Genomic DNA, 24,540 nt, shown 5'->3' with positions numbered 1-24,540 from the left:
ATAATAATGTCTGTTAAAAACTTATTTTTTTGATCAAGTCGGGAGAGTTGTTTTTTAACATTTTAATTTTATTTTAAATGATTTTGAAATTGTATGATCTTAAACACAACTTTTAACATGTCCTTAAAAGTTTTGAAACTTATCTGGGTTCTTTACTCTTCCATATGTTGTTCTTTATTCGAAAACATTTTACCTGGTGTAGCAACCTGACAAACAGAAGCTGGAACTAAATGAGTGACGAACATTAAAAAAAAACTAGCCTAGTCTAGAGACGAAACGAAAATTTTCATACAAAACCAGCACCAAATTTTGCTTTTCGTTGTACAATACGCAGCTTAGGTAACGAAATTCTTACCTGTGCTAGAATATATGGAGAATTTTCAATACTTTGTCACTCCCATTTATTATTTGTCCAGGCAATTTTTCTTGCAGCAAAAGTTTTTTGACTTTGGAGACTTAGAAAAATTTTCGTTTTGCTTCAGCAACGTACTAGGCTTAATGCTTTATCCGAAAAATTGGAAAAATTTTAATTTCCACCCAATGTTTTCTTATTTTCCGTGCAAAGTATTTAAAATATTGAATACAAAAATCAGAGAATATCCAAATACGGGACAATCACGGGACAAATTACAAAATACGGGACACTTATACGTCCCGGGTTTCTTGAATAAAAACCCGGGACAAGCTGTAGAAAAACGGGACAGTCCCGGGTAAACCGGGACGGATGGTCACCGTATCTATAGGGCAAGTATTGGTTTCGTGTAGAAAAAAAAAATCGAGGTTTTAATCAAAACCAACATTACGATGATGGAGAAGATCAAAAAAGTGGTTTTCGTCATGCCGTCCGTCGGTCTGTGCGTCTGTGCGTCCATCTGTACATCGAGCTAGGGCCTAAACGGATGGATGGATTTGCTTGAAACTTGGTACAGATGCTTTTTAGGTTATTCCCTAGGTCCGTTTTTTTTATTCTTTTAATATCTCCAATTTAACGCATATCTCCCATATAACGTTTTCGAGGTATTTCAAATTTCTCGAAAACGGCTCTAACGATTTCGTTTAAATTTGGTGTGCGCAGTACTCTTATTGATTCCAACAAAACTGCGTTTTTAGTTTTTCTCAAAAAATGCCAAGAGCGGAAATATGGCGTTGCCGTTTTTCAAAAATTGACATGTTTTTTAAGTCCATATATTTCATCAAAGCATAAGTCAATTTTTTCAAAATTTACAGACATCATAGGTATTGAAGTGTAAAATGTAAAAAAAAATTAAAAAAAAAAGTTTTTCAAAAAATTTTTAAAAAATTTAATTTTTTTAACTTTCGATTTTTTTTTTGTTTTTATTTTTTTTTTCTTCACAAAATCTTAAATTTCCAATAGATATTTAAGATAAAGATGCTTTGAACTACAAGAGCAAGTACGTGCGACCCAGTCGTGCATTTTATTTAATATATAATATTAACTCCTAAGTGGGCTTGAGGCCAATTTTGTTTATCTTAATATTTATTCGACGTTTCGGTTGTGATTACAACCTTATTCAGGAATCTATAATAAATGCTCTTAGTCTTAAAAATAATAATTAAAAAGAAAATAAAAATCTATACTTACAATGTTAAGCTTAAAAAATGTTTAAGATCTTTAAAATCTTAAATTTTATCTGGATTGGTTTTCTTTATTTTTATAATATTTCAAAATTCAATTAATGAAGTCTTGAAGAAGACGTTGCGAAGAGTTGAGCAATATTTATAGTCAGTTTGTGCGTAGAAATATTTTAGGCTAAATATTTAGGTATATTTGACTTGAATTTTGAAGATCATTTTTGATTAGAAGTTCAAAATTTTGAATTTCTTATCAAATGTGAAATTTAAATTTCATTATTTTAAAATTTCGATTGATTGAAACGTCTTTTTCAAGACTTCATTAATTGAATTTTGAAATATTATAAAAATAAAGAAAACCAATCCATACCTATAAAATTTAAGATTTTAAAGATCTTAAACATTTTTTAAGGGTTGGGGTCAAAATTCTGCCGGGGTCAAAATTCTTTTGTCAAAATTCTGCTTTCAAAATTCTGCTTTACAAAATTCTGCTTTCAAAATTCTGCTTTTCAAAATTCTGTTTTTCAAAATTCTGTTTTTCAAAATTCTGCTTTTCATAATTCTGTTTTTCAAAATTCTGCAAAAAAAAAAAGCTTTTTAACATTTTCCAAACTATTTTTTAATTTTTTGCAGAATTCTGTAAAATCATCTTCTTGAAAAATTATCTGCTTATTTGATTATTTACTTTAGTAATTTGTCATTCTTTGAATGCAAATTAATTTTTGTTTTATAAATGAATAAATTTGAAAATATTAAGAAAAGGTTTTTAATATTAAACATTTCCGAAAAAAATTCAAAATTTTTTAATTTATCAAATAAAGATGAATATTCAAAAATTTGAATAAGAAAAGGAATATTTTGTATCAAACAACATCGGTTCCAATAAGTTATAGAATTTATTTGAAAGAAAGTCAGTCGATGCATTTTAAAAAATATTTGCGACACTTAAACAAAAAAATTTAGGAAAGTACCAATGTTGAATTAAATTAATGAGGTGTATTTTTCTTTAGTCAGAGCATATGCTCTAAAAAAATACAGAATTGGCAGAATTTTTTTGTTTAAGTATAAGACTGGCAGAATTTTGAAAAGCAGAATTTTAAAAAGCAGAATTTTGAAAAGCAGAATAGAAAAAAAGCAGAATTTTGAAAAACAGAATTTTCGTTAAAAAAGCAAAATTTTGAAAAGCAGAATTTTGAAGCCAGAATTTTGACCCGATCCCATTTTTTAAGCTTAACATTGTAAGTCAATATATAAGTTCAAGTGACCTCAACTCCAAAAATTTATAAAGCGTTTCGCTATTAACATTGTAAGTATAGATTTTTATTTTCTTTTTAATTATTATTTTTAAGACTAAGAGCATTTATTATAGATTCCTGAAGAAGGTTGTAATCACAACCGAAACGTCGAATAAATATTAGGATAAACAAAATTGACCTCAAGCCCACTTAGGAGTTAATATTATAAAAAAAAATACATTTTCAAAAATTTCTTCCAAATCCATCGATTGACAATCAAAAGTAATGTCTCTTTAAAGTAGGTGTTATTGCCACTTTTAAAAGGAAATAAAGCCTGCAGGGGATATTTCCTTTTCGTTTGGGTAATAACACATGCAGGTGTTATTGCACTGCACTGTTTTAGAGCCGTGCCAATAGTTTTTGAAAAAAAAAAAAAAAAAATACATTATTAGCATGTTGGGTGGTGGGAAAATTAAGGATAAATGGTATATGAAAGTTGAAAAATAAATTGCCCACAAACAAATTGCTGGAAATTGAATGGGTGGACAAAAAAGTGGTGTGGGTGTCAAAAATAGGGTTTTTTTACGATTTCTATCAAAACTAGACCTCCTATCGAAAAAAGGTAAATGCAAAAGTTGCAGATAGTAAAAATGTCTACAACTTTTTGTCAAACCATTTTTTCGTATAACCTCAAAAATATTGAGAAAAATGCAAAAATACGATTTTTTTTATTAAAATTCGATATCTCAAAAACATTGCATGTTAGAAACATTCTATTCAATTGCTAGATTCAAATTAAAATGGTAAAAGGCTATTAGAAAACTATATTTTGGGTTTCTATGTAAAAATATTTCCCGCCAATTTACTGCCATTTACGGAAAAATCGATCTTAAAATCATTTTTTTTTTTTCAATTTTTCTCAATATTTTCTAAAACAAAAGTGTAGTTTTTCTACATAATCTTAAATAAAAGGTTTTTATCTGAATAACTGCATTCCAAACATTTCAAAAATCAAAAATTTTTTCGGTAACTTTTTTTATTTGGAAATTACAAACCAAATTTTTCGGATTTTCAAAATAAATAGAAAAAAGTCAAATTAAGAAACAACGGCAACACTTCAACTTTTGTGCCTTATCATTTATAAATCTAAAAATGCATTCTTTAAATTCTTTTCAAATTTACTTAAGAATTTTTATGCGAAATCTTAATACTCATTATTCAATTGTTAAGGACTTCATTAAAAAGTTTATCCTACCAGAGAATATTGTCTAACAAGACCATATTCTTTCAGTTTACTAGAACCTATGTTAAAAACAAATTATGCTCAATTCTAAGAGAACCCTCTCAAAATTATAAAACGCAATATTCTTCCATACATAAATGTATAAATCTCTAGCCTATTGTTCATATCATAGAATTTCTAAGAGCAACACAATAACCCCATCATCATCAGTTAAGGAATTCTTAATGGACCTAAAAATGTATGAATAGAAACTCTATAGAAGCTTAATATCAGTTAATTATCAAAAGTTCATTTTCACAAGAGAAATTTTCGTTCAAGCCTTATTAAAACTGATATCTACAATATTTTCCCAATGACTGATGACTTGATGGAGTTTTTTGTAAAGTATTTAATTAAAATCTATAATTAGTTTGGCAGAAAAAGGGTTCTACCGGAAATTGAACTCGAAATCATCGTTAAAGCTCTGAGACTTATGTACATAAAAACTTGATTCTTCTTCTTAATGAAAATGATAAATTAAATAATAAATGTTGATATAAGCATATTTAGTTTCACAAAAACAACAACAAATGTCATTAACGTAAACAAAAAAAATTATTATTTACCTATATTTCGTCACCTTTGTTAATATTTGCCAAAAGGGTAAATGGGTAAACTTTGGAACTCTCTCATTGATACAGAAGGGTCCTCCTTTTCTTGTCAGTCATCGTGACGAAACCTATTAAACATTGTCTTCGATATTGACGAAGAGGGTTTTGTATAATATATTAACCCCCGAAAGGGTTGTGTTTGTATTTTGGTTAAGATTCCCTCCTAAATAGAACATTGTATTTCGCTTTGAATACACGCATAACATTAATCAAAATAGAGAATCGATTATACTGTTTGTAGGCGCAGTTGGGTCTTCATGGGATTTTAGTTGAAGTTGCTTAGTTATAACTTATAAGATATTGAGTTTGTAGTTAATTGTGCAAATTCATCGAACTAATATCCCCCCAAGAACATTTTGGATTTTGGGGCTAAGTGGAAATTGATTGCACGGGATAATTTAACATTAGTTACTAAATGTTGTAGCAATTTCGTGCCAAACCATCATTATTTAGATATGATAGTTTTCAAAGACTTAGAGCTCTTAACTAATAGTTGTTATTAAAACATGAATTATTTTTGTCATTTATTTTCGTTCGAAACTTGCAATAGTACAGGTAAAATAAGCATTAAAAAGAAATTGTTACTTTCATGAAACTTGCTAAAAAATTTGCTTTTGGGATAAGAACCAAGGATAAAAAAGTCCATAAGGAAAAGTTTGGTGGAAGGGTGTTTTTTCGAGGACAAGAAAGCCAATAATATGTGTTAAACGTCTAAGAACTTAAACACAAACGTTCAATTTGTCATCGAACCAAAAATTAAATGAATCATTGGCTTTTTGGGACCAATTACAGATTTTTTTTTTCACTATTTTTTTTTTAAACTCTCACCTATTTTTTTTTTAAACTCTTTATTCTTGCTTTCTATCCCAAATTCAACATTTTTACCAAATTTTATTAGGGTCACCCTAAGTAATTTTTGTTTTCACTAAAAAAAAAACACCCTTTCACATGGAAAAAATGTATAGATTTTTTTAATTCGTAATTCCTATGGGAAAGACAACATTTTTAATAAATTTCGTAAGGGTATTTTATTTACATTGATTTTATCTTACTTATCGCGGATTTTCCTTATTTCCCCAAAAATAAAAACACCCTTTTACCTAAAATATTTGTATAGACTGCTTAGATTCTTGGTTTCTGTTATAAATTAAACATATCCATATGTAATGATTTTCGTTAGTGTAACATTTTTGTCCCAGTTTTTGTGGTATAATTTCCGAATTTTATTATTTCTTAAAAAAAAAACACCCTTGCACTCAAGAGAATTTTGTAGACTTTGTTAGATTCTTCCGTTCCGCGTTCCCCAATGAAGCAAAATTAATTTTTTTTAAATATTTTTTTTTTTTTTATTACTGGATGAATAATGCCTCTTAAAATGTATAATCTATTGATCAACTTACTTGTCTTTCAAGAATATTTCTTTCAAACTTTCAAAACGTTTTCACTCAAACTTATACTGAACTTTCTTTGAAGTTCTTAAAAGACAGACTGTCTACTGTCTGTATTGACATTTTTTTTTTCATCTGTAATTTTTTACTAGATAACAAAACTGAGTAAATCTACGCCCTATTTTGTGTCTGACGTTTATCAAATTCTTGCAAAAAATCATGATTTACCTACTAAAAGTCATAAAAAAGATATCATTCATTTGATAGTCATCGGTTATAAAAAATACTGAATAAGCTTTGTACACATATTTTTTATCTTATCTTTGACATCAGTGGTGACAAGTTTAAGTTTAGTCTGAAATAGTATTGATAGATAGTAAAAGCAATCAAAACATGGCGTTTATAGTAAGCAGAAGCACTTTATAATACTCGTGACATCATTATTTGGACACAAAAAAGAAAACAAATCTAAGCTTTTTCGGATGTTAACACGGGAAGCACTTAAAGTCTACTATTTTATTGACTATGTAAAATTAAGTACGTAGATTAATGAGCTCCACATTTTTGTGTTAACAATGAAGTTAGTGACTTTATCAAAGGAGGTTTTTTTTTTTTTGTTTATTAATCGATTTTGTGTTCAGGAGTATTCTTTGGTGTTATGTAGCATGTAGGATAAAATATTTTCATGTTTCTTGGAATTTTTTTAGAAATGTTTTTGCTAAAAACTTATTTTGTACTTGGAATTTAGTTGAACGTTACACTTTGATGTTTTATTTTTATCATAAATAGTGGAATAGTTTTATCAATATCAATAAATTCAAGTCAAGTTTTTTTTGTGAAAGAATCTTGATAAAATTTTTGAAGTATTTATTAACAGTTAAATGAAATTTGGAAAAACTATTTGCATACATGACTGCAATTTAGAAAAAGTGTACTAATTAATCTTATCAAACATAAAAATGAGATTTTTTTTTCTGCAAATCTTATTAAAATAAATGTTTTTCTGTTAAATTTAAAATTAATTTCTCTTAATTATAGTTAGAATTTTCTTTAAAAAAAAACTCGACTAAGAATAAATAGATCAACTATCAATTCTTCATATTTGCATACTAATTACTATTACATACAATATTAAAGAAAAAGGTATTTTTTTTGTGGCTTGTGGATTGTTTATAGTTGAGTATAACAGCGAGCGATGATCAAAAATGCGGAAAATTTAAAAAATGTATTATTTTAAGTCCACCTTAAAGTAAAATGTCTTCACATAAAAATAAAAAGATCTTCTTCTTCCTTTTTTCTCGGCGCTGTTATGATCTCGATGTCGAGGGGATCATAACCTTCCCACGTTACTGCTTCACACTAGTGATCCGCCTGTGGGGTTCGCCGGGTTGACCTCAGAAATCGGCGGCAAGCCTCCCGGTTTTGTATTGTTCCGTTTCTGAGGCCAACTGAATGCTGGTGTTTTTGCATTTGCTTGTACCAGGAGTTTTTAGGCCTACCTTTCTTTTTATTTCGTGTTGGAACGTTATATGATATTGCTTTTTTGACGGGGTTCTCAGGATCTCTCCTTTGAACATGGCAATACCAACTGAGTCGGTCGTGTTCAATTATTCATAAAAATTCATAAAAATAAAAAGATATTCCTTCAAATTAAACATTCATGAAATTAAGAAGATTTGTCAACTTTTTAGCGAAAACCATGCAGAAATCCTCTAATTTAATGCAGATTCCATTTGGTTTTTGTGTGTCTTTTTTATCAGTGTAGTGTACAGTTGTTTTATATTTACGACCGAACGTCAAATTAAATAGTTTTGATTTTTGGAACTACTAAGTTGTACTAGTAAAACTACTGAAATTTTTTTTTCGATTTTCACGCAATATCCTGGAAACTATTAAGGAGTGATTTCCAACGTAATCAACTTAAAAGTTTAAACAAATTGAAAAAGAAAGTTTTTGGATCTTTAAAAAAACTTTCAATTTTTTTTTGAAGAATTGAGTTTTTCGTAATGGACCAATGAATTTTGTTTAAATTTTTGAAGTGAAAACTTCTCTATTATCGTAGTGATTTGAAACAAGATGAAACGAAAAAGCGACAGGAAAAATCAATTGATTATAACTTTTTTGTTTAAATAGATAGATGAATGAAAATTATACTGTAGATATTTAATAAACTATAATTGTGCAAAATTTAAATAAATTTCATATTTAAAATTCTGAGATATCGGTAAAAAAATGTTATTTTTCTAAACACGTTATATCTTTTGATCTAGAGCACATACAAATTTTATTTAACTTTAACACACATACTGATAATATTTCCATTTATTTGATATAATAAATAACGGTACGTGCTCTACAAGTTACACAATCTTAAATTGAAAAACTTGAAAAATACTTCAAAACAACTGTGGAGATCTATTGCCGATGACCAGCCCCCAGTTTAGGAAGTACCGTAATCTCAGTTTTAAATTTCGATATGGTTGGCTTTAAAGAATTCTAACTTTTTTGTAGGCATGGTAGAAATATGATTGAAGCGTTATATAAAAGGTTAAACAATAAGCTTTCAGATGATATAAAATTTATTATAGGTTGTCAAATAAAAAATATGGATTTAAAGGTGATGGAATAAAAAAAAATAGATTTTTTCAATTTTTTTTGGAAGAAAAATATTTTTTTAAGGTTTCACTTCTAACACGTGTGAATTGCACACACTTGTAACATTCGTAAGAGCATACCGTGCATTTTATTACCGACTTTCAAAAAGGAGGAGGTATTCAATTCGTCTATTTTTTTTTGTGTTTCTTGCCTCATAAGTTTGAACTGAGTGAACCAATTTTCATAATTCTTTTTGTATTGGAAAGCTATTGGTTGAAGGTGCTCCCAATTCAATTTCGTTCAGTTCTGGTCATAGAAACTATTTGAGATCATAGGTACCTAAAACTATTCTTGAGTGCTAAAAATAATCTCCATGCACTTTTTTCTACAACTGCATACCAAAGAAGTCGTTATTATTTTCTTTTTTTTCAGAAAAAAAGACGAACAAATATTTTTTTCCATTTCCAGAAGTGTTGAAATAAACATAGTTCTTTGATTCATGAAATTTACACTGAATAATCGAGAGTTCTTTTCTCATTTAATATGCTTCAACTGTCCTTAGCAACCTTTTACAATGCATTCAAGTTTAAAAACGGTCTGTTTTCTCTCTAAGTGATTGCACTTTTTTTTTTTATTATTTGTTCTTTTCTCACTTTCCTTGTAAGTACGAAAGTACAGCATAAATTAAAAATTAAAATTCATTTTGTTTGACTGTGCCTTCCAGCTGTTTGTCATTTTATGAATTTTCTTCTTGGAAATTTAACAAAAAAAGGTTAAAAATATTTTTTTTTAATATTAAAACAAAGTTGTTGTATAAATTTTAAAATTTACTATTCAGCTTGATGAACTCAAACTTTTTTAAAATTTTCTTTAGTATAGGTATAAAAATACATGGAACGAATCATGTTTTCTTTTCTTTTTGTTTTTGTTTCATTTTTTGAAAACTCAAATACCAGAAGTAATCTGTCATTTATAAAATTTGATGGCTTGATGTCGGAAACATGAATTATGTAGGAGGCGTAAATTTCTTTTCAGATAGCTGTCAAGTCATCACTTGGAAGAGGGAACCACAAAAAAAAAAACTTTTTTTCTTTTATTTTAGAAAAAGAAGGCGGTTAGTGGTGATTGTGGTCTGTCTTTCATTTAAGTGAATACTTATTTTATTTGTTTTGTTTGAGTTAAGAAAAATAAATAAAATAAAATTTATCACCAGGGATTTTTTGTTCTGAAAATTTGGCTTTTTGAAGTTGAAAATTTAGTCTTTGAATCACTCAGCAGTCGCAATCAAAAGTGCATCTATGTTTTCTGCAGAAAAATAAAATTTGAAATAAAGTTATTGTGGTTGTTTTGACTACTTTGGAAAACTAGGATTATTTATTTAGTTATAAAAAATGTACATACTTTTTAAGAACCTGAATAGAGACAGAGTCAATAGAGACTTTTATCAACCTTAAAACTTTTTTGTTGAAACAGTCCAATAACAGTACCATAAATAAATTAAACATTTTATTTTTATTAAATGTTTTAAACAAATATTTAATAAATTATTTCTACCATGAAACCCAGTCATGCAATTAAATCTTCTCAGTATTGAATAAAACCTTTTATCTTGAAAGCTTCCCCTTTCAATTTGCATATAAATATTTTGAGAATATTTCAAAAATCCTTGAAATGTTAGAATTAAATGATGAAAGTGTATCATACATCACCAAAAAAACAAACAAAATAGGATAGAACACATTACGTCTAAAGCATTTATATGTTCTATGTATATGATGGATCAATATCATAAAGAGTGAGTTGGACTGGATACTACAAATTTCAATATAAATAAATTTTGTTATATTTTCAACATCTGTTTGCAATGTTTGAAACTATGGAGATCCTTTCTAAAATATATGTACATACTATATACATAGTTTTGTCATCATTGAATTTTGGGTGAATTTATCATTGTGATTGTTTGATGGACTCAATCTGTCAAATTTCACAAACACAGCAACAAGAAAATGTCTTTCTCTCACACTCCAATGGAACACAAAATGGATAAAGGATTGAAAGGAAAATATATTAATGGATGTTGAGACTTTGAGTTAAAGGAAAATATCTTGTTGTGACGTTTTGTTTAAGACAAATTGATTTGATAAAATTGATGGTTTATTTTTTTGTTTTGGTAAATTTAGTAAAATGAGAAAGATATTTTTTTGTTGTTTTATATTTAGAGAATTTTGAAGGTAAGTATTTTTTATTTTGGTTCGATATGAAAGGAAATTTTTGTGTAAAAAGGTGTTTTTTCGATTAATTTGTGTCATTATTTATTGTTGAACTAAATCGACCTCTTTTTGAATAAAAGATTAAGTGACAATTCCATTAGGAACAGAAATGGGATTTTTGTTTTTTTTTTTTTTTGAAATTCGATTGTGTTTGATTAGATCCCTTTTTACAGGTTTGAAAAGTGATTTGACTATTTTCTTTCTTCATAATAACACTGGTTTACAGCCAAAATGGACAAAAATGGGAATAAATAAATTGAAGTTGACACGTGTCGTTGATTCAAAGTTGAACTACTTTGATTTATGTGACTTTAAGATACGAAACCATCAAAAATTAACCTATTTTCCAAGTTGATTTTAAAATGTTCATCTTCAACGCAAAATCATTCCGAATAATACTTAAATTAATGTGATTTTCATTCGTTTCACGTTGTTTTATGGTGGCTTTTCCCTCAGTGTACCTACTTTGACCTCAGGAACTCGGAAATCACTTTAAAAAAAATTACGACGGATAGGTTTTCGAGGTATGATTTTTCAAAGTTTATTGTCTTTGTTTTTTTCCAGCCTTCTTATAAGTATTTGGGCTAATATCTTGAGTAATAAACGACTTATCTGATCAGAAAAGCCGGCACCTGAAAGCTGAGTAAATAAGCAACAAACACTAGAACAACTTTTCTGGGTCACTACAGATGTTTAGGTGCAACTTTATTACTGAAAGAAAAAATCAAAATCTTTCGAATCCTCATAGTTACATGTTCAATATCTATAAATGCTGAAATGATAAAAATAGAACATTTAGTAAAAACATTAAAATTTTGTTTTTTTCTCTTTTTACTTGCGATATAGGTACTATAGGGCAAGTTTAGGATTCGTAAAAAAAATCGAACTCGAGATAACAATTTTACATTACATTACGATGATGGAGAATGCCAAAAAAGTGGGTCCGGCAATTCTGTCTGTCTGTCTGTCTGTAAGAACCTCGAGCTACAGTATAAACTACTGAAGCGATTTTCTTCAAACTTGGTAGTTAACAGTTTTGGGTGATTCCCTAGAGGAGAAATTGAATTTTTTTTTTTAGGACCAAAACTAACGGTACCTGTCATATAACGGAAACAGAAAAGTTGATTTATTTCAAAAACGGCTCTAACGATTTTGATTAAAATTTTTATGCTTACTGTTATTGATAAGAGCCGCCTTATATAATACAAAAAATATTTTTTGTACCGTTATTAACGGTACCTGCCATAGAACGGTTTTTTGGATTTATGAATTTCTCATAAACGACAAAACAGATTTCGACCAAATTTTTAATACAGGAACGTTTACACAATCATTATTTAAAAAAATTTTTAATTTTTCAAAAAACACATTTTTGGATTTTTAAAAAATATTTCAAATTTTTTATTTGAAAAATCAATTTTTTGGAAACGGGTTGGTGAAAAATTTTGAAATTTCGTTGTTATGTGTAAATTAATTATTTATTCAAAATTGCATATCAATTTTTTTTTGACAAATGTTAGGAAATTTTAATATATAAAAAATTAATTTTTTAAAAAACGGCTCTAACGATTTTCGAAATTTTTTTTCTAAAAATTCCTTTTTATACTAGAAATAAAATGGCATACTTAGTTTTTTGTAAAAGAGCATTTAAAACGGTATTTAATTATTTATAAAAATAGATTTTATTTTTTTGCACCACTAACGAAATTCAGTGAAAATATCAAATTTTAATTTTTCCCTTATTTTGTTCAATTGAAAACTTTAACATTAGAGTAACTTTTACCATAAGAGCAAGTACGTGCGACCCCAGTCGCAATACTTCAATTTTAAATTTTTCTAAAAAATTTCTTTAAAAATTTAAAATTCGACTTGCTTTTCAAGTTATAAAAAAACAAACTCAAAAAGTAACACAAAAAGTTGAAAATATTGATCGTTACAAGAAAGGTCATATCTTTATAATTTATCCATAGATTTTGAAGAAAAATATCTTTTTATCTATGCCACAAAAGTGTACTATACATACAAATTTAAAACTATGAGGATTCGAAAGGTTTTGATTTTTTTTTTTAAATTGTTTTTAAAATGTTTTAATACATTGCACATAAACATTTAGAGTGACCCAGAAAAGTTGTTCTAGTGTTATTGCTTATTTACTCAGCTTTCAGGTGCCGGCTTTTTTGTTCAGATTAGTCGTTTATTACTCAAGATATAGCTCGAATACTAAGAAGGCTGGAAAAAACTTTAATAAATCATATCTCGAAAACCTATCCATTAATATTTTTTTAGATAAGATTTTCGAGTTTTCTGGGCTCAAATTAATACGAAAAGTATAATGGCACTTGGTGTCCAAAATTTTTTTATTTTTTTTTTTGTAAACTAGTGTAATAACTGTTATTTTGTTTTTTCGTTAAGATTTTCACGTCACCATACCAAAAAATATTCAACTAAAATGTAATTTCGTAAGTGGTCTGGCCACCGTGGTTTTTTTTTCAACTATAACGAACATTTTAAGACCTTTTTCGTATCGAAAATTAAACATTAAAATATTCTGGCTCATAGTTTCGAAATTATTAATTTGTTCTTAAAAAAATTTCAGTTTTTTTTTAACATTTTCAATTTTAAATCATTTTATTTTTTGTGTATGAGGTAAATGAACTCATTCTGTCTGCCAACAAAATTTGGATTTCCCCAATGTTTCCGTTTCTATTTTTTTTGCTATCTACTAAAATTATTTAACTGAATGATAATATAATAATATTATTCCTTTTTGAAATTCTACAACAGCTTAGGTCTTACCTATTTGTCTCTTTATTTATTTTAAAAAAAATTCTAAAAAGAAATCACAAATTTAACAAAATAAACAACAAAAACAAAAAAAAAAGTGTGCCTTAAGTTGTGTCTGGTTTTTGAATGGCGTACGTACAATTTTTTTTTTCCTCTCACAAACCGTTTGATGTAGTAACCTAACCGCAGAACGTTAAGTACTCACAATGTTTCCTATACTAAGTAAATTTGTATGAACTTTTTTTTTGTATTTTTAATCGAAAAATTTATTTACCACATGAATAAAATTACGTTGGAGAAAAAAAATCACAACATAAAAAAAATTATTTTCTATTTGCGTTTTCAAAGGAAAAACCAAAAAATTAGTCAGGCGTGATGATAAATTGATTTTGCGGTGAAAATATATAAAAAAAAAAATAATTTATAAAAATACAAACAACAAAAATAATGAGAAAAAAAAAAAGTTATTAGGATTAATGTTTTTATCGGTTTTCAGTCTTTATACGAAATTACTTTATCGTTGGAGGTTTCAAAAATTCTTTAATAGAAATGTGTATGGTTTTGAGGTGCAAAAGGGTGGGGTTGGATGGATTGATATATGACTGAGAAACATGATTTATTGAAGTTGTGACAACAAATTTAAGGGATATTTATAGGAAGAACATTTATTTATCAAATGGATTTAGACTTCAATGGATTTGAATGCTTTGCTTTGGTTGGTAATTCAAGATGGAAAGGTAAAAATAAACATAAAACACATTCATTTATTTACAATAATCAAAGATTTTAAATAGAAATATGGAACAAGAGATGGGGTTTCAATCAGGAAAAAGAAAATGAGAAATTGGAGTAATCAAAGAAATTTTAGGTATGTTTTGTTGTTCAAAAAGGCTGAATAATTTTTTTGATCAAGGATTTTCTTATAACGAATTTACTTTGACAAAGTTATTGATAAATCTATCAGTGTTTTTTGCTAAATTAACCATCTGATAAGGCTTGATATTTATCAAATTTTCTTTTGCAATCATTTGTAAGCTAAGCAATCTCTATTATTGGACATAATGGCCAATTTTCCAATAAAATAAACAAAACAAAATTAACCGAAAAACAGCAGCCTAAGTGCAAGTATGAAAAAAATGGAATTTTTAAAACAAACTTAATTCGATTTTAATTAGTTTAATAGTTAAATAGTCTGCTTAGGAAAAAACGGTACTCTGACTGAAACACAGCGCCTCAGTAGAAGATCGGTTTTTGGTGACTGTTTTGAGTTACAGGAAAACTTGAAGGAAAATAATTTCGTCAAGCTCAGTGAGGAAAAGGCTTGTAAAAGTTGGACTTAGAGCACTCAAGCCGTAGCTGAAGCTGAATTTTCCAAAAGGAGTTAGAGAAAAACGACTATTGAACTCGAGACATGTACGACAAACAATTTTATCTTCTTAAAGGAATCAATATATGCTGCTGCTGTATGTTTGAAATACACATTTTTGCGCAAATGGAACCAGATAAAACAATGAGCTCGGAATGCATACTACAGTTGTTTCCCAGAAGGGAAAACTGGAGATGTGATGATCTGAAGATCGCAATCTGGAGATGAAAAAAGTAGAATAGTCATCCTAGAATAGAAAGTAACTAACAGAAGTGTTATGAAGAATGTATTAGAGCCCTCTGCGTTGAAGATTTTTTGTGACACTTGCAGATTCATTTTTTAACAGAACAATGTCCCTTGCCATACCGCCAAAATTGTAATTATGAATTTGTTTTTTTTTTTTTTTTTTTTAATATAAAAGGCTAATATGAAGCTTTAAAATAAGCTTAAATTTTTACAACTTTAAATAATCTTTCCACCAATAAAGCCTTTCTCTTTAATCATTAAAAACGAAGCAATTACTTAATAAACTCTTTCTTCTGTATAATAACTTTTTGTATTTTTAATTTAAAATTTTCGAGTATTGGTTCAAAATGGTATTTTACTTCAAAACAAGCTTCTTTGAATAATAAATTGGCAGTTATCTCTTTATTTGAAAAGACATAGACGATAAGAAAATAAGTAGATTGGACTCTTCGGGCGTTTCAAACTCTTTTCAAAATTAGCATTTTGTAAAATATTACCTTATTATAATAATACTTTGAAGTAACGTTAAATCTTTAAGTCTAAACCTTATCTTCTAACATAAAACAAAAACATAAATTCAGCGACAAAAAAACCATTTCAACTCCTTCAAAAATTACTATATCACCTTTCAAATCTCATAAATAATACAAAACCACAGTCAACACCAAGACAATATAAACCAAAATCCAATAAAGGTCTGATATGAAATAACAAAAAATAAATTAAAGTTGAAAAATATAATTTGTATCTCTGTATTGTTCAAAGTTGTGTGGTTATTTGATGATAAATAAATCGTTTGTCCTGATTACTCTATCACTTTTCAATTTCTAAAAGAAGAAACTTTATATTCTCCAAACACCACAGCACGAAACAGCCAGCACCTTCTGAGTTTTAACAGAATTGGAAAATTTTTATTTTATTTATTTTTGCCAATTTAAAAGTGTTGGTATTTCCTGGAAACTATAGGTAACAATAAACATTTGATGAGATGTTTCAAAATTTAACAAAAAAAAAAAAAAAAAAAAAAAATTGAACAAAATGAACGTTTACAAGATACAATGAAAGGATGAGAGCAAGAAAACGGAGTCCTCGTTTTATGATGTGGTTTTTTTTTATAGAAAACCTCAAAACAGGGTTCAGTTTTGGAACATTGAAAGTTCAAAGAGTTTGAAAGTACTAAAATGAGATCCTCAAGTATTTTTTTTTCTCATTTTTGTTTTACTTTCATCTTCATCAAGTAAATCCTTACATTCCTTCCCTACATTTTACATATAGATTCTAAAAGTACCACTTCAAATTACAAAAAAAACTTCTATGAAAGTAGATTTCCGAACCCTGTGCATTTTATTCTATCCTTGTGCTTTTTCACAGTTTTTGGTGATTCAACTAGAAAAATAAATACTCCAAAAACTATCTCCTCAAACAATTATTATGTTTTTCTTTGTTCAAGTTGTTGGTTTGGATTTGAGTATTTCTATATGATTCTTCATAATACATATATCCAACAGAGTCATCCTCATCATAACATAAATATTTGATTTATGAATTTTGTCTAGAAAAAAAAAAAAAAAAAACTAAAGAATTTTCTATTTATATTTCCTTCTTCTTTTAAATGAAAGCGTGGGTATACTTTCATCTTAATTGTTTGTTTATTTAATTTTATCTAATAAAAAGAACTTAATAGAAAAAGTTGTTATTTTAGTTTCCGGGACAAGAAAAAAAAAAAAAAAAACAAGATTCATTCATAATTAACTTTTGACGTATAGAACTTTGGGATTCTTTTTAAATTAGATTAATTTTGTTGATATTGTCAAGTCTACAACCCAAATGCTTTCTTTTTTTGAATTATGTGTATTTTGTACCCTGAATTAATTTTTGGAAGTCTATCATCTATATTTCTGATGTTATGGAACTCACCAAAGGTGATTTGACACAATATGACAAAGATAAGATTTATGCCCACCTGAAAGAAAAAGAAAGAAAATTTATTAAAATTTTTAATGTCTTGTTTCAAGAAAAATATCATAAAATAAAAGATGCTTATCGTAGGTAAATCATTTTTAACCATGATTTATCAGTTAATTTAATTAATATAAAAAATAGCTTTGGAATTCAAAAAAGACAGTTTTATTTGGAGAATGGGAAAGCGGCATCTTAGAATATATTTGTTTCGGTTAGAAAAGTTTCCATTTCTTTTTTATTGCATCTAATATACCCAAAAAAAGAGTTCCCGGACATGTCCATAACTCAAAAACTGAAAATCAAATGGCTTAAAATCAAATAAAAGTTAATTATTTTTGAGTATTTCTTTTCTTAACACTACATATACACAATATTCTTGATTAATTGGTACATCTCTTACAAAAAAATTTAGTTTTGTTATTTTTTATACATTGATTAAAGTTGTCCCTAGTAAAATGACCCATAATACCAACATTTATTAATGTATCAATATTTTAATCATCTAACGTACAAAAGGGTGCTGCAAGCAGATTTTAAAGTTAATTTTATATAGATTTATCATTCCACACCTTTTTTTATGGATAAACATATAAAATGTATGTTGGAAACTTGTATTTGTTTCATTTTTAAGTACCGTACATCAATTAACCGTCATTCCGGGAACGCTTGTTTTTGGGTACAGCTAGATTGAAATTTAAATTTGTTGGTGATATTATGATCAAAAATCGATGCCACTACAATATAATATTCCGTTTTACTTTGTTACATAAAAAATGAAAATAAATTAGGGTCAAAACGTCATTTCCGGGAACGCTTTTAGAATCTGAATAAATAATGTAGTCTTACACTCATAATTTTACATTTTTTGGGTATTTTTACTCAGTATTCAAACTAGGTAAATATGGCTGTAATAAACAGTTTTATCAAAAAAGTTACAACAAAAAGAAAAGAAAAAAATACTTATGGTCTAAGTGTTTCGGAGGTGCATAAAAGCATTTTTTTTGTAGAAATCGGTCTCTGCCCCAAGAAATAAAGTTATATTTGATTTATTTAACACCTACTATCTTAGTATAGTAATATATCATTCACATTGATACTATTTCTAGACCCCTGAAGTCGTTTTGAAGAGATCACCACCATTTCGAGGAACGTTTTTCTAGTACTAATTTTTGGGGTTTTGCGATAAATTAAAAAATATACATTTTTGTGCTCTGCCCGTCCATGAGCCGACAAATTATGGCTAAAGCGAACATTTGAGCGTGAAATTTGTATAATAAAAAAAGTTGATTTGTTAAGAATTCGGTCATCGAAATTTCCCACCTCCATGATTTTGACCCATAATGTAAAAAGCTTTTAGAATATTCATAAGAAATGAAAGTGAGACTCTTGAGTATAATAAATTCTCTTAACTCTTTGTTTTGAAATTATGATACCGTGTCTCACGAACAAGTTCAAGGCTGTAATATTTTAACTAACTAGTTGTAACTAAGTAGTTGTCAAAGAATGAGGCTTAGCTGTGTATCTTCTATACTTTCAATTTAAATTTATCTACCAAATCGAAACTTTCCTTCCAATTTACTGTAATTGCCAATAAAATTGCGTAAATGGAAGACAGGATTCAGTTCAGTTTTTACTTACATTTTTATCAGATGAAATTTGAATCAATATCGCCTTAAAGAATATTTAGCTATTAGCGTTCATATCAAGTCGTTTACTATAAAATGGCAAAAAGGGGTTGATATTTATCATAATTGAATCGGGTTGTCAAATTTCTGAATGCAAATAATTCTCGAAAATTAGGTATCACGGTTTGCGTCCGTAATAAAATGTTGCGTTACAAAAAGTTTATACCTACGTGTAGAGATAAAATATTATTTTATTACTATTTTTACAATTTTCGATTGCTCATTGCTCTGACGTCGCCATCTCAATCACAAATTAGATACACCAAATGAATTTAATTTCAAGCGAGAGTTTTTACTATGAACGCATTTAATAAAAAAAAAAAATAGAAAAAAATGTCAGTCAATTCTCAACCGCTTCTCAAAAAAAGTACTTCGTCGACTTTGAAAATATTTATAATATTCAAAATTACATGTTCTTTTACAAGTATGTACTTGTACATATATTGCATAAGAAAAAGTGAGAAAAATTTAGTTTAAAATAGGGGCTTAGAGTTTAAACGATTTATGTCGTTTTCGATTGGACGTCCGGAAGCGTCCGGAAGCGTTTAGAAGTCTTCTGAAACTGTTTTATTGGCATGAACATGACAGCCAAAACGCTTCTCGGAAGAGAAATTCTCTTCTCGATTTAAAATCGGAATTCACTCAAGAAGCACTTATACATGAATATTTGAAAGTCAAATTAATCACTGAATCAATGTTTTTTTTAATTTTTTGAAATACATCATTTGTTTCCGAAATAAATTTTTTAATTAATTTTCAAACTTACTTAAAATATTTTGGAATCCAATTTTCCCATTAATTTCTTGAACATTACCATTTTAGAACAATTTAAAAGATTTCGTTTGAAAGAAAAATAAATTAATTTAAATATTTGACATTTGAAATTTCACAAAAAAAAAAACACACAAACACAAAAAAAAAAAAAAAAACAGAATTGAGTGGAAGCGATTTGACCTGTTCCATTCGATTTCATAATGAGTGAATCCTTGAGTGAAACCAATCGAAAACGACATTAGTAAAATGCTTAGTCAATTTTATTAAAGTACATAGTAAAAAAAAAACAGATTGATTTTTAACATAGTATAATTTACTTAAATCTCTAACATTTTACTAAATCCTTTGAAATTTTGCACCAGTTTTTTTGAAATTCCTTATCTTACAAAGTTAAGGATTTTTTTAAATCAAAACCACATGTATTATGAATTTCAGAATTGGTTTAAATGCCTTCTGTCTATACTCGAATCTGTTGAAAAATTATTTTTATTTTTCCCTAAATCCATATTTTGGGGGTGTATTAAAGAAACAAAGTACCTATGCCCTTTTACTATGTTCAAGAAGCCCTACAAAACGTATTAAGGTATAACAACAACGAGCACTTTTTGCTAAAAGTCAAAAAGTCAAGATTTTGTGACAGTTTTTGCGACCCCAAAATTAAAAAGAATGATGCAGAAAGCTTATTTTTTGGTGTCAAAAACAATTTTTGTATTTTTTTTTTTCAAAATCAAATAGCGCTAGAAAGAAAAAAAATGATGTTTTTCCAAATTTCCCACTTTTTGCAAAAGGGATTTTTGAGGCAGGGAGTTTTTAAAGCATTTTTATAAGAAGAGTATTTTTGAAAAGTAGATCATTTTTGAAGGTAGAGCATATTTAAGGTAGGGCATTTTTCCGGTTAATAGCTATCACGGATTGGTTTGATAACTATCACAAGTGTATACAATTAGTATCACGAGTTACCAGAGAGTATTATGGGTTGCAACTTGCAACAGTATGTATCTCGGATTTCTTCAATAAGTTTCAAGAAGTGTTTCATTAGAATGTAGTACTGACTTCATGAGTAATTTTAGGGTATTGGCTGGTGAAATATCACGGATTTCTACAGATATTATCGCTTGCTGTCACGAAGATGATCACAAATATTTGAATTAAGTCTTTCTTCGGTTATTATCACGGATTGTTTCGGTAAATGCAACAAATGTCTCCAGTAAGTATTGGTGCAAACACCTGCGCAAACACCTTCAGCAAAAAGATTTATTTCCCATGCTTTAACTTTTTTAAATGATTTAAAACATCACTCTCTTGTAACTGGTAGCTCGTATGCAATAAGTGTGACGACATTTTGGTGTAAATTTAAACACAAATTAAAAATGGGAAGAAAAACAAAAAACAAGGATTTCAAACTTAAAAGTTTATAATTCATCTGAAACGATTTTAAGTGAGACAACTGAAATTTAAAAAAAAAAGTAGAAAGAAAAAATTCATTTCCCTATTTTCAGCTAAATTGAAATTGAGGACCTCTTGCTATGCCATTGATGGGATTGTGTGTGTGTGGGAAACCAATTAATTTTTAAGTGTGTGTGTATTTGAAGTACAACTTTAGTTTATGTTGATTAAATATAGTTCAACAATACTAAGTAGAAAATACTTGCACAACACAAAAAATTAAATTTATTTTCGTGGTTCATTGTCAATATTGAATGCATTTAATTACACTTTGTGGATTTGGAAAGTGAAAATGCATTTGCCATTCATTACTGCCAAATTATTTTCTATTTTAATTCGCGAATATATTTCTGTAAATTTGTTTATATTTTTTACTCCTAATTATTAACTTTATAGCTTTGATAAATCAAATGCCGGAAAATATACAAAATTATTGAAAATTTACTAACACGAAAAAATTCCAATATCGATTCTATTGTTTTCTTTCTAATTTCAGATTTTTTTTTGTAAATAGACCAATTTAATATCTAAATAATATTTAAAATTCTTTTCAAAAGTAGATATTATGTGTGTGTAGCTCTGATGTTAGGTATATTGAACTCAAACAAAAAAGAAAAATAAACATTTACTTTTTCAATAAACGCTTCTACAATATCTGAAAATAGACAAAAAAAAAAAAAAAAACATACTTGAAGCTAAATAGAAACTAGTGTATACGTCAGTCAAAATAAATATTTGTATGTGTATTGTTTTTAAGTTCAGTTTTTTTTTTCATTCATATCCATTTAAAATTATATACAAAAAAAAAAAAAAATTCAATGAATTTAATGATTTATTATTGAATGTATAATTTGAGCAAAGTTAATTACTTTATTATTTCACATAGTAAATCAATTTTCGAAACAATAAATCAAACTTTTGAATGTGGTTTTTTGATTTTATGACTTATGAATGTTTGTAATATTAATGATAGTAAATTGAAAAATCGTTTTACCAACTCATAATTTTAAGGTTTCAAAATCTTGTCATAAATATTAAAAAAAAAATGTTATAATTCAAATGAGACCAATCAACAATTACATAAAAGAAAATAACTTGACCACAGTACTTTTGTATTAAACCAAGGTAATGAATTTTGGTCTGTACAAGATTTAATTTATTGGCAAGATTGTTAAAAGTGCTTTTTTACTTGAAAAAAGCATTGAGACTTTATTATTATTTAAAAAATTTTTATTAAAATTATTATTATTATTATTTATGCCTATTTAAAAAATGCAATATTTCAAAAAAAAAATATTTTGGAGTTAGGTTATGCCGTTTTTCAAAAAAAAAGAACTATTTTTGACCTTGGTTTTTTTCTGCCCCTATGGAAAAAGTGCCGTTTTGCACGTTATTAAAAGACAAAACTAAAAATATAAAAATATAACATTATTTTAACTCAATTCTATTTATTTAATAACGAAAAAGATACAAAAAATACGATTTTTCTAGCATATACAAAAAACATAAACAAAAACTTATTTAAATTCATCTTTTTAACTCAGTTACAGAACCGGACTTACGAACAGTTTAATACGACAAAAATGCCGAAATGATGAACAAATCTTAACGGGTTGCTCTTTTTTTATGGGGCATTTTTTTAGTTGTGCCTGTTTTCTTCGAAAACACAAAACCAATCCTATCTGCGATAACGGCATAACTAAAGAAATGCCATTAATGTATACAAAATGACAGGGATATTTGTGAAAATTAACAGGGGCAATTTTTCATAACGTGGGAACTAGAAGAAGTAGAAAAGCGCTGATAACACTGGTCTACAAAATTTAATTTTTTTTTGGTGCCGAGACTATGATATACTTTTCTATAAGTTTTTGATGTGCTGAACTCGAATCTGAAGTCAGAAATATCCTATCAGCTCCCGTTTTTGAAATATTACCGTTAGAAAGTTCGAAAAAATCGTTTTTTGACTTTTTTGGAGTTAACAAGAACCACATGAACCAAAATATACTTTTCGGAAGGTTTTGGGTGTGTTGAACTCGAATCTGAAGTCAAAAAAAAAAAGAGTGTGTGTACACATGTACACTCGACTGAAGTTATACTTCTCATTCAGTATACATATATAAATGAATTTCATTTGATATTTTTAATTTCTATTATTAAATTAATTAATCCACACTTCGTTTTTTACATTTTTATCAAGTGAACAATAAATTAATTCTTTCATCCTCCTTGCGTCCATGTAGTTTTCAATTTATTCTGTGAAATTTACACATGTTGTGCGGTTCAGAACGTACGGTATACGCTTAACGAAACTAAATGAATTGAGCATAAAATGTGCGATATGGTTATTTTATGAGAATTGTGTGTGCTTCAGCACTATATAGTAGTAGCAATATGGAACTTGCAGAGTTGCTACAAAGCTCAAAAGTGAGCTGAGCTCAGTTACAGCTCAGCTCAAATTTTGAGCTAGCTGACTTTTGAGCTATGTACCATAGCTCAGCTCATTTGAGCTGAGCTGAAAGTCAGCTGAGCTGATGGTTGAGCTGAGCTGTTGGGTGAGCTAAAGTAAAGTGAGCTGAGCTGAGCTGTGATGGGTGAGAGGATACATTGATTTTTATTTGGAAAGTATAATGAAATATGAAGATATTTTAAACTTTTATAAAACACCATAGCTCAAGATGTTTGGTTCTAGTTATTAATGGAATTATTTTAACACATAGATATTTTTATAAATAAGACAGATAATTTTTCGTGATCTTTTCTCTTGGTGTTTTTGATAGTAAATATATTTCTATTTTTTTAGTAAAATATTTCTTTTTTTATCATAAAAAAAAAATTCCGGTAGAATCCGGTTTTTCGACTTTTTTCAAAATTCCGAGAAAATCGGTTTTGAAAGTTGGGGTACATTTTTTTTTCGAAAAATTCCCGAATCTTTAAACGCTCCTGGAAGCTAAACCGCTTTAGAGCAATTTTTGGGAGTGATGCCAAATGATAGCTTGTGTCATGGGCCTACGCTTTGCACATTATCAGATTTTTAAAAAATCACCTTCCATGTTAAACCACCACATCATGCCTTTTTTTTCAGAATCGCGCCTATTTTTTTTTACTTTTAAGTTCTCCCGGTTTGAGAACGCGTGGACCTACAGGAATGGGAGTTGTACCCAAATGTAGGTTAGAGTCCCCGCTATCTTTTGGCATCAAAAATTTTATTTTAATTTTCTTCAAAATTCCGCGATATAGGCGTTGGAACGCTTTGATCTAGAGACAGGGGAGTGGTGCCATATGAAAGCTTATATTCTC

At 28.0% G+C, this 24,540-nt stretch overlaps 1 protein-coding gene across 3 annotated transcripts in view; it reads right to left on the bottom strand.

The window, feature by feature from the left end:
* LOC129917769 (probable G-protein coupled receptor No18) overlaps positions 1-24,540 on the bottom strand; it is a 162,793-nt gene that overhangs the window by 32,706 nt on the left and 105,547 nt on the right. Inside the window, exon 1 of one of the 3 annotated variants that reach the window (XM_055997875.1) lies at positions 6,122-6,398. The exons of 1 other annotated variant lie outside the window; for it this stretch is intronic. The gene's annotated coding sequence lies outside the window, so the exon portion shown is untranslated. Of the gene's footprint in view, positions 1-6,121; positions 6,399-17,244; positions 17,337-24,540 lie in introns of those variants that run through there. One more of the 3 variants, XR_008772857.1, reaches the window with a different exon arrangement.

This window comes from Episyrphus balteatus, chromosome 4 (assembly GCF_945859705.1).
Source record: "Episyrphus balteatus chromosome 4, idEpiBalt1.1, whole genome shotgun sequence".
NCBI lineage: Eukaryota > Metazoa > Arthropoda > Insecta > Diptera > Syrphidae > Episyrphus > Episyrphus balteatus.
The sequence above is the reverse complement of the archived record's forward strand: the minus strand, read 5'-3'. Positions and strand labels throughout refer to the sequence as shown.